We start from the raw sequence: 6,819 nt of genomic DNA, 5'->3' as shown, positions 1-6,819 counted from the left end.
TTTTATAATATGAAATGCATACTTTGAATACATTTGCATAAGAGCAAAATGTATAAATGTGTGCATAAAATATATGAATATAAGAGGAAACTGTATGCATGTGAAAGGAGAATGTAAGTGTGTGAGAGTAGAAATACATTTATATGAAAGAAGAATGTAAGTGTGTGAAAAATAAAAAAAATGTATGTATGTGAAAGGAGAATATAAGTGTATGAGAGCTGAAATATATGAAAGGAGAATGCAAGTATCTGAGAGTAGAAATATATGTATGTGAAAGGAGAATATAAGTGTGTGAGCACCAAAATGAATTATGGGTTGTACGGCTCCTCATACTCATACTCATACTCATACTATCTATCTATCTATCTATCTATCTATCTATCTATCTATCTATCTATCTATCTATCTATCTATGTCTTTCAGTCTATCTATCTATCTATCTATCTATCTATCTATCTATCTATCTATCTATCTATCTATCTATCAGGTCCCATGCAGGGACCGTGGTGGACTGGGGTTGATTGAGCCTCCTGGATCCTCTCAGGAAACGGACAATTAAGTTGTTCCGGCCCACAGACTGTCCAGCTATAGGAGCATGGGAAGCTGCTATAGCTGCCACATAGACCTTGAGCGTGGAAGGGGAGCGGCCCTTGTCCAGCAGCTCTTGAAGGTAGGACAATATCCCATATGTATCTATCTATCTCTATCTATCTATCTATCTATCTATCTATCTATCTATCTATCTATCTATCTACATAGATAGACAGACAGATAGATAGATAGATAATGTGTTATAATATTATTGTTATTATTATTATTATTTATTTTTTGTAGAGCTACCAAGTGTTGACAACCGTACAAAGTCTCATGCCATTAGATAAAGGGGATTTTTTTTTTCAGCAAACATCATTTGGGTTCAAAAAGTCCCAAACAGCACCTAAGGGTTAAAGTAACATGCTGCTTTGGTTTAATGCATCAGCAGCAGGTCTGGGGAGTCAACACTGACTGAGCCTGTCACAATTGGGCACCTGAGACCACATAGACTGTCCCAGGTTGGAAAAATGCCAGAGCTCAGTGCCCTAAGTGTATCTAAGTGTATCTTGTCATTCATCATTATCAGAAACTCATGTGCCCCAAAATAGCAAGACATCAATAAAAATATTACAGTATAAGCTTAATTAATTAGATATTACAATATTTGGTATTAAAACGTAAAGTGTTGCATATTTTTATTGGCGAGTCAAGAATATGCATTTTGCAAAATGTGCAACTGCTTTTTATAACTTAATTAAAAGCACCACAACTATTACTTTGGGTCGTCTGTTACATAGTCTAGTACACTGAAAATCAAAATGTGTAAATCAAGCTCTATAAAAAACTTTTTTTTTTACATCATGTTCTTTAATTTTACTACATTGATTTTGCACAATAAACTGATTTGCACTATTGCATATGTATCTATTTGTGATACTTATGCACTTTTTTTAAGTTTTTAAAACTGGTGAACAATTACTAAATTAGTGACTGAATATGATTATAGGCAGTTGGCACTCACTTTCTCCTGGCTCCTTGCTCTTTCTGCCACTGGTATTCTTTTTCAGCATGTTCCTGCCAGTGGTGAAGAGGTTTGTGAGCTCATCTAGTGGGCTAGTGGGCGTCCGTGAGCGTGCCACTGAGACGTTCTGCATGGAGCCATGATGCCGTCCCCCTGAGCCCGCATCCTGCGGTGGTGATCCCTTTCCATGTGGTGTGGCAGAGGCACTGCGAGGAAGGCCTGTTGTAGGAAATGGCCCATCAAAAGGAGGTGATCTCATGAGGCTGAGGGGTGTCAGGCACCGGCCCATACTAACAGGTGAGGGGCAGGCTGAGTGACTGCGCTGATAACCGTGTGAAGAGGAAGAACTTTTATAGAGGGCACAGGGCAGTGGTGGTGCCGACGATCGCCCAGATACTGTTATTGTAGGAGTGGCTGTTAGCTCCCTCTCAGCACGTCTTAGGTGTGGCGTAGATGCAGAGACAGAGGGTTCCAGAGAAGATGGGGTTGGTGGACTTGCCATAAGAACTGTTTTCTAACATAGGAAGCTTTGCTACATCGAGAGGGGTGAGAGGGGACTCGTCCGAGTTGGGCGAGCACTGAGCTGGGACTGGAGGGAAAACCAGTAAAGGTGGCCCTATGTGTCAACAGGTTGGGGAATGGGGCAGGGATGTCACAAAACTGGCGTGCCCGAGGGGTGGTACAACGGCTTAGGGGGGCATGAATATCAAGCTCAGGTGTGCAGGGTGTGGCACACTGTGAGCGACAGCTAGAAAGAGATCCCAACGCAAGTCAATCTCATCAAGGCCTGGGTACTTCATCTCTTCATAGACAGGCTTCACCTGGCTCATCTTCCTCAGGACGGAGGGTCGGTTCTCGTCTCACATTCCCAGACATCTCAATGTAGACAGGTTCATCTAAGTCTGAATCCTGTGGGCCCTGTGGCTGAGCAGGAAAAGAGGAGCATGGACATCACTGAGAAGAGCATGGTGGGAAAACCTTTTGAACCATGACTGCGGATTCGTAAGACTCGTCAAAGGAAGTGCTTAGTTGCGTGTTAGGATTCCTCTTAGGCTTTGGTGGGGGAACTTTTCCTGCAGTCCTCACTGCAGCCTTGTGATCCTGAGTAAGTAGAAATGCATGAAGAAAGATACATGATTTAGCATAATACCATAGTATCAGAGAGTTTGGGTCACTGTACATACAATTTAATAACTTTTAAATTATTCAGATACCATGTGGTCCTGCTGCTCCAACTCTATCACCATCTTTATTACCAACTCCAAATAAGTACACACCAATATATTTTATACAACATGCAATAATAAAGTTGCAGTTTACCAAAATACACACATTGGAAAACACAATCTGGGCACTGCCTCAAAGGTGTCACATGACATAGATAATATTCTGGCACACACATGCACTAAATCTAATATTCCACACTTCACTCTGAGAATAAAAATTACAAAATGCCCTGTGCTGAGAAAAGATCATCTTTTATCTTATCAAAGAATATTATCTCTTATATGCTTTGGGGTTTTCAAAGAGAGTAAAAAGAGTAAAAAAATGCATTGCGGCCTGATTAAAGTCATTTTCATGTTTTCTCAGCGAGTCAGAGAATCCCTCCCTTGTGCATGACTAAAAAAACTGATTATATATTTGTTAATTCTGTGAAAAATGTACAGTCTTGCTGCTCCAACTCTATCACCATATTTATCACCAACTCATATAAGTACACACCAATATATTTTATACAACATGCAATGAAAAAAAGTTGCAGTTTCTCGAAATACACACATTGGGAAACATATCTGGGGCCACTGCCTCAAAGGTGACACATGACATAGATAACGCTATTCTGGCCACACAGATGCACTAACTCTAATATTACAACTCCACTCTGATAAAAAAATGATAAAATGCCCTGATTTCTGTGCTCAGAAAAGATAATCTTTTATCATATTAAAACATTTTCTCTTAAATGCTTTGTGGGTTTTTAAAGAGAGTAAAAAGAGTAAAAAAAAAAAAAAACTGCATTGCAGCCTGATTAAAGTCATTTTCATGTTTTCTCAGTAAGTCAGAGAATCCTTTGTGCATGACAAAAAACTGATTATATATTTGTTAATTCTGTGAAAGTGTAGACTGGTGGATCTTGAGATCTGTTTCAACACCTCTGAACATGCCCCTCCTGCTGCTCTCTCTGCCTTTCCCCTCCCTACGAGCGGATCTGTTTACCCTCGCCCTCTATCCTCCAGGGGAACTAAATCTAGGTCAGTCACTCCTCCTGAATGAATTCTGCGCTAGCTGGTCCCTCCCCCCACACACCCCTCAACCTCCCGTTCACACACGCAACTGTCCTCTGAATAAGTTACATTCCCCACTCTTTAGTGCTCATTGGCTAAAGTGCTGTTGAGCTGGCTGCCCGCCCATTCTTATTGGTTGTTGCCACACTCTGTCTTCCTGTCACCTCGCTGATGATGGTTGAGGCTTGATATCAGATGTCTGGATTGGTTGAGCAGCAAGAGGTCTCTGTTTCTGGGGGATGGTTGCTGTGGGCTTTGAGGAAGATATCTGTGTACACACTGTGATCCCTTTAAATTCTGACAAAACAGCATTTCTCACGGCACACTTCAGAACTTGAGAAATATAAATTTACTTAATACTTTTGCAGTCTACAGCTAAATAAAAGATAAAACATCACTGGATAGACATAAACTGATAGGCTTGTTGAGATCTGAATGAGGGTGCCCTAGAACACTGTTGATGCTTACGGCTTGCTTTTTTTGCAGGGATGAAAACCTGCAAAATTATAATCAGAAATTATAAGCAAACAGCTTCAACCACTACACGATATCTTTTCAAATGATGGTAAGAAATGGTGGGAGATAAATTTAGGGGTCAACTGCATAAAATTCCTTGGCATGTATAAAAATGTTCTACAAATGTTGTCCTGATCTGGAAGACATCACATGCTATAGTCTTGTTTGTGCTCGGTCCAGAAAAAGCTTCACATGACTTGGCCATTTAAAAGTATGGCATGTGATGTCCACATTGTTGGTGTGTTTGCTTTTACTTAAAACAATAGCCCCACCCTAAAATGCTGGGTTCTTTTTTTCAACCCAATCACTGGGTTGTGAGTCTATTGGGTCATTATGTTGGGTTATTTTTCCAGTGTTGGGTAGTTTTTGCGGAACTCAGCTGTTGGGTTAGTGGCTGGGTCAATCTCACTGACCACTGAAACTATACACCCCTCCCCCTCCCTCTGATGAAACAAACCCAGTGCAGACTTACTTCAACCCAGCTGTTGGGTTTAGAGTCAGAGCGTGGGGCTTTTCAATCCTCTCTCAGGAGTGAGTGGTTCTCAGCACCGCCGATTTGGTGGACTTCTTCAGTGAAAATCAAGGTTTGTATACATTTTATTTACTCCTATAAAGATCTTCCCTGTGCTGTAAATAATTTTCTTTTACACACAACTCAGCATACAGGGACGATATGTCAGTCGCAGCTAATGTGCCAGCAATGGTCATTTCGCATGATCGAAAATGCTTTGCCTGATTCTAATTAATTGGATGTTAAAATATGTTCTCAAAACTCTGTACGGTTTGTTTATGGGCAGGTATTTGAGTATTATTACTATTGCTTCTAGTAATTCTGTGTCTTATTTATAATGCCCTTGTCATGTGTTAAAAACGTGCCCCAAATTTTGTTCTTATCTGGAAGACATCACATGCGATAGTCATGCTTATGCTCAGTCCAGCATAAGGCTTCACACACTCAAAAAAATAAATTGTTGAATGAACATGATTTATTCGTCAGCACCCATTATGCATCTAATCAAATCAAGTAAACTTGCACTGCTTCGAATAATAATTTAGTTACAAATAACAAGAATGAATCATTTAACATAAGTAAATGTGTTATATTCTTATTAATCAGACCATATTGTATTTTGCAAATCAAACAAGTGGCTAGTTGACTTTTTTGAGTGCCATGACTTGACCATTCAAAATTATGCCATTGTCCACATTGTTGTGTGTGTTTGCTTTTACAAGAAACAATAGAATTAAATTTGTTCCCCATTATTTAACATCAGATAGTATATAACTACAGAAAGAGTTGACCATAAAATTTTGTGTGCAGCAGGAATTGTGAAGGTGAAAGCTTGGATTAAACAACCATAGAATCGTACCCAGGCACACCTCTCTAAGTTATTGCCTTTACTCCCGGTGGGACTGAGGTCCACAGCTTCAGAGGAGATGCTGCTGGTGCTGGGGTCCCTCCGGGGTTTGGGCGGGGGCTGCTTACGGGGATGTTGGGGCTGCCCTCCTCTTCCCCTCCTTCCACAGAGTGTAGGGACTGAGAGCGAACTGTGAAACCTGGGTACATACAGGAGGGCTGGTGTGTCTGGTGCTGGTGAGGAGACATGTGTTCTACGGGGCCGGCATGCTCATGGAGCCCATTCGCAGGTGCTTGACCCTCGGGGATGATCACCTCTTCCCTCCTGATAAGAGACCACAATCAGAAATAAAACAGTTCATGAATGGATTTTGAAGTAAATAGCAGCATTGTGTGATATATTAAAGCAGTAAGTCACAATTTATTTGGTTATTAGTACATATTGTTTAATTTTAGATCACTCTGACATATTTGAAGATATGTCTGGAGAAATATAGATTAGTATATAATAATAACAGTATGAAATTACATACTCTGTTTTATACTGAACCAGTTCCTATACTGAAATATTGAATGTTAAATTCTTTACACTACATGAGGATACAGAAAAAAGGACACATGGAATGAATGAAAATAAATCAAAAACAAAATGTTTGGGACCATTTGAATATTTGAGCATAAATCGATCTGCATCTGACTGCAAACGCACTCCAGCGGGTTGGTGTGAAAACTGCTCAATGGATCACCAGCACCCAGTTAACTACCACTGAGAACATTTATCACAAGCGCTGCCTGGGCAGGGCAAGGAACAACACTCAAGGATGCCTCTCACAACCCTAACCACCCACTGCTTTCTTACTGCACTGGTCACGGTACGTTACATACATATATTTGCACTACTCATATTTTGCACAGACTGTACATTGTTTCAAGCTATTACATACTGTAAACTGTCTAATTGGTTACTGTACAAGCACAGTAAAACTATTTCTATAAACTATTATTGCACTACTGATATTTTGCATAGAATACATTGTTTAAAATACTGTTGGTACACTCACACCAAACTGTATTTATTACCACTGTTCTTACGTTGCTGCTGTTCA

General features: G+C 40.2%; 1 pseudogene; it reads right to left on the bottom strand.

Annotated features, from left to right (window-relative positions):
- Positions 1 to 1,239: 1,239 nt before the first annotated feature.
- LOC122144031 lies at positions 1,240 to 6,038 on the bottom strand (annotated as a pseudogene).
- Between the last annotated feature and the right edge of the window lie 781 nt (positions 6,039 to 6,819).

This window comes from Cyprinus carpio, unplaced genomic scaffold, assembly GCF_018340385.1.
Source record: "Cyprinus carpio isolate SPL01 unplaced genomic scaffold, ASM1834038v1 S000006578, whole genome shotgun sequence".
Lineage (NCBI taxonomy): Eukaryota > Metazoa > Chordata > Actinopteri > Cypriniformes > Cyprinidae > Cyprinus > Cyprinus carpio.
The sequence above is the reverse complement of the archived record's forward strand: the minus strand, read 5'-3'. Positions and strand labels throughout refer to the sequence as shown.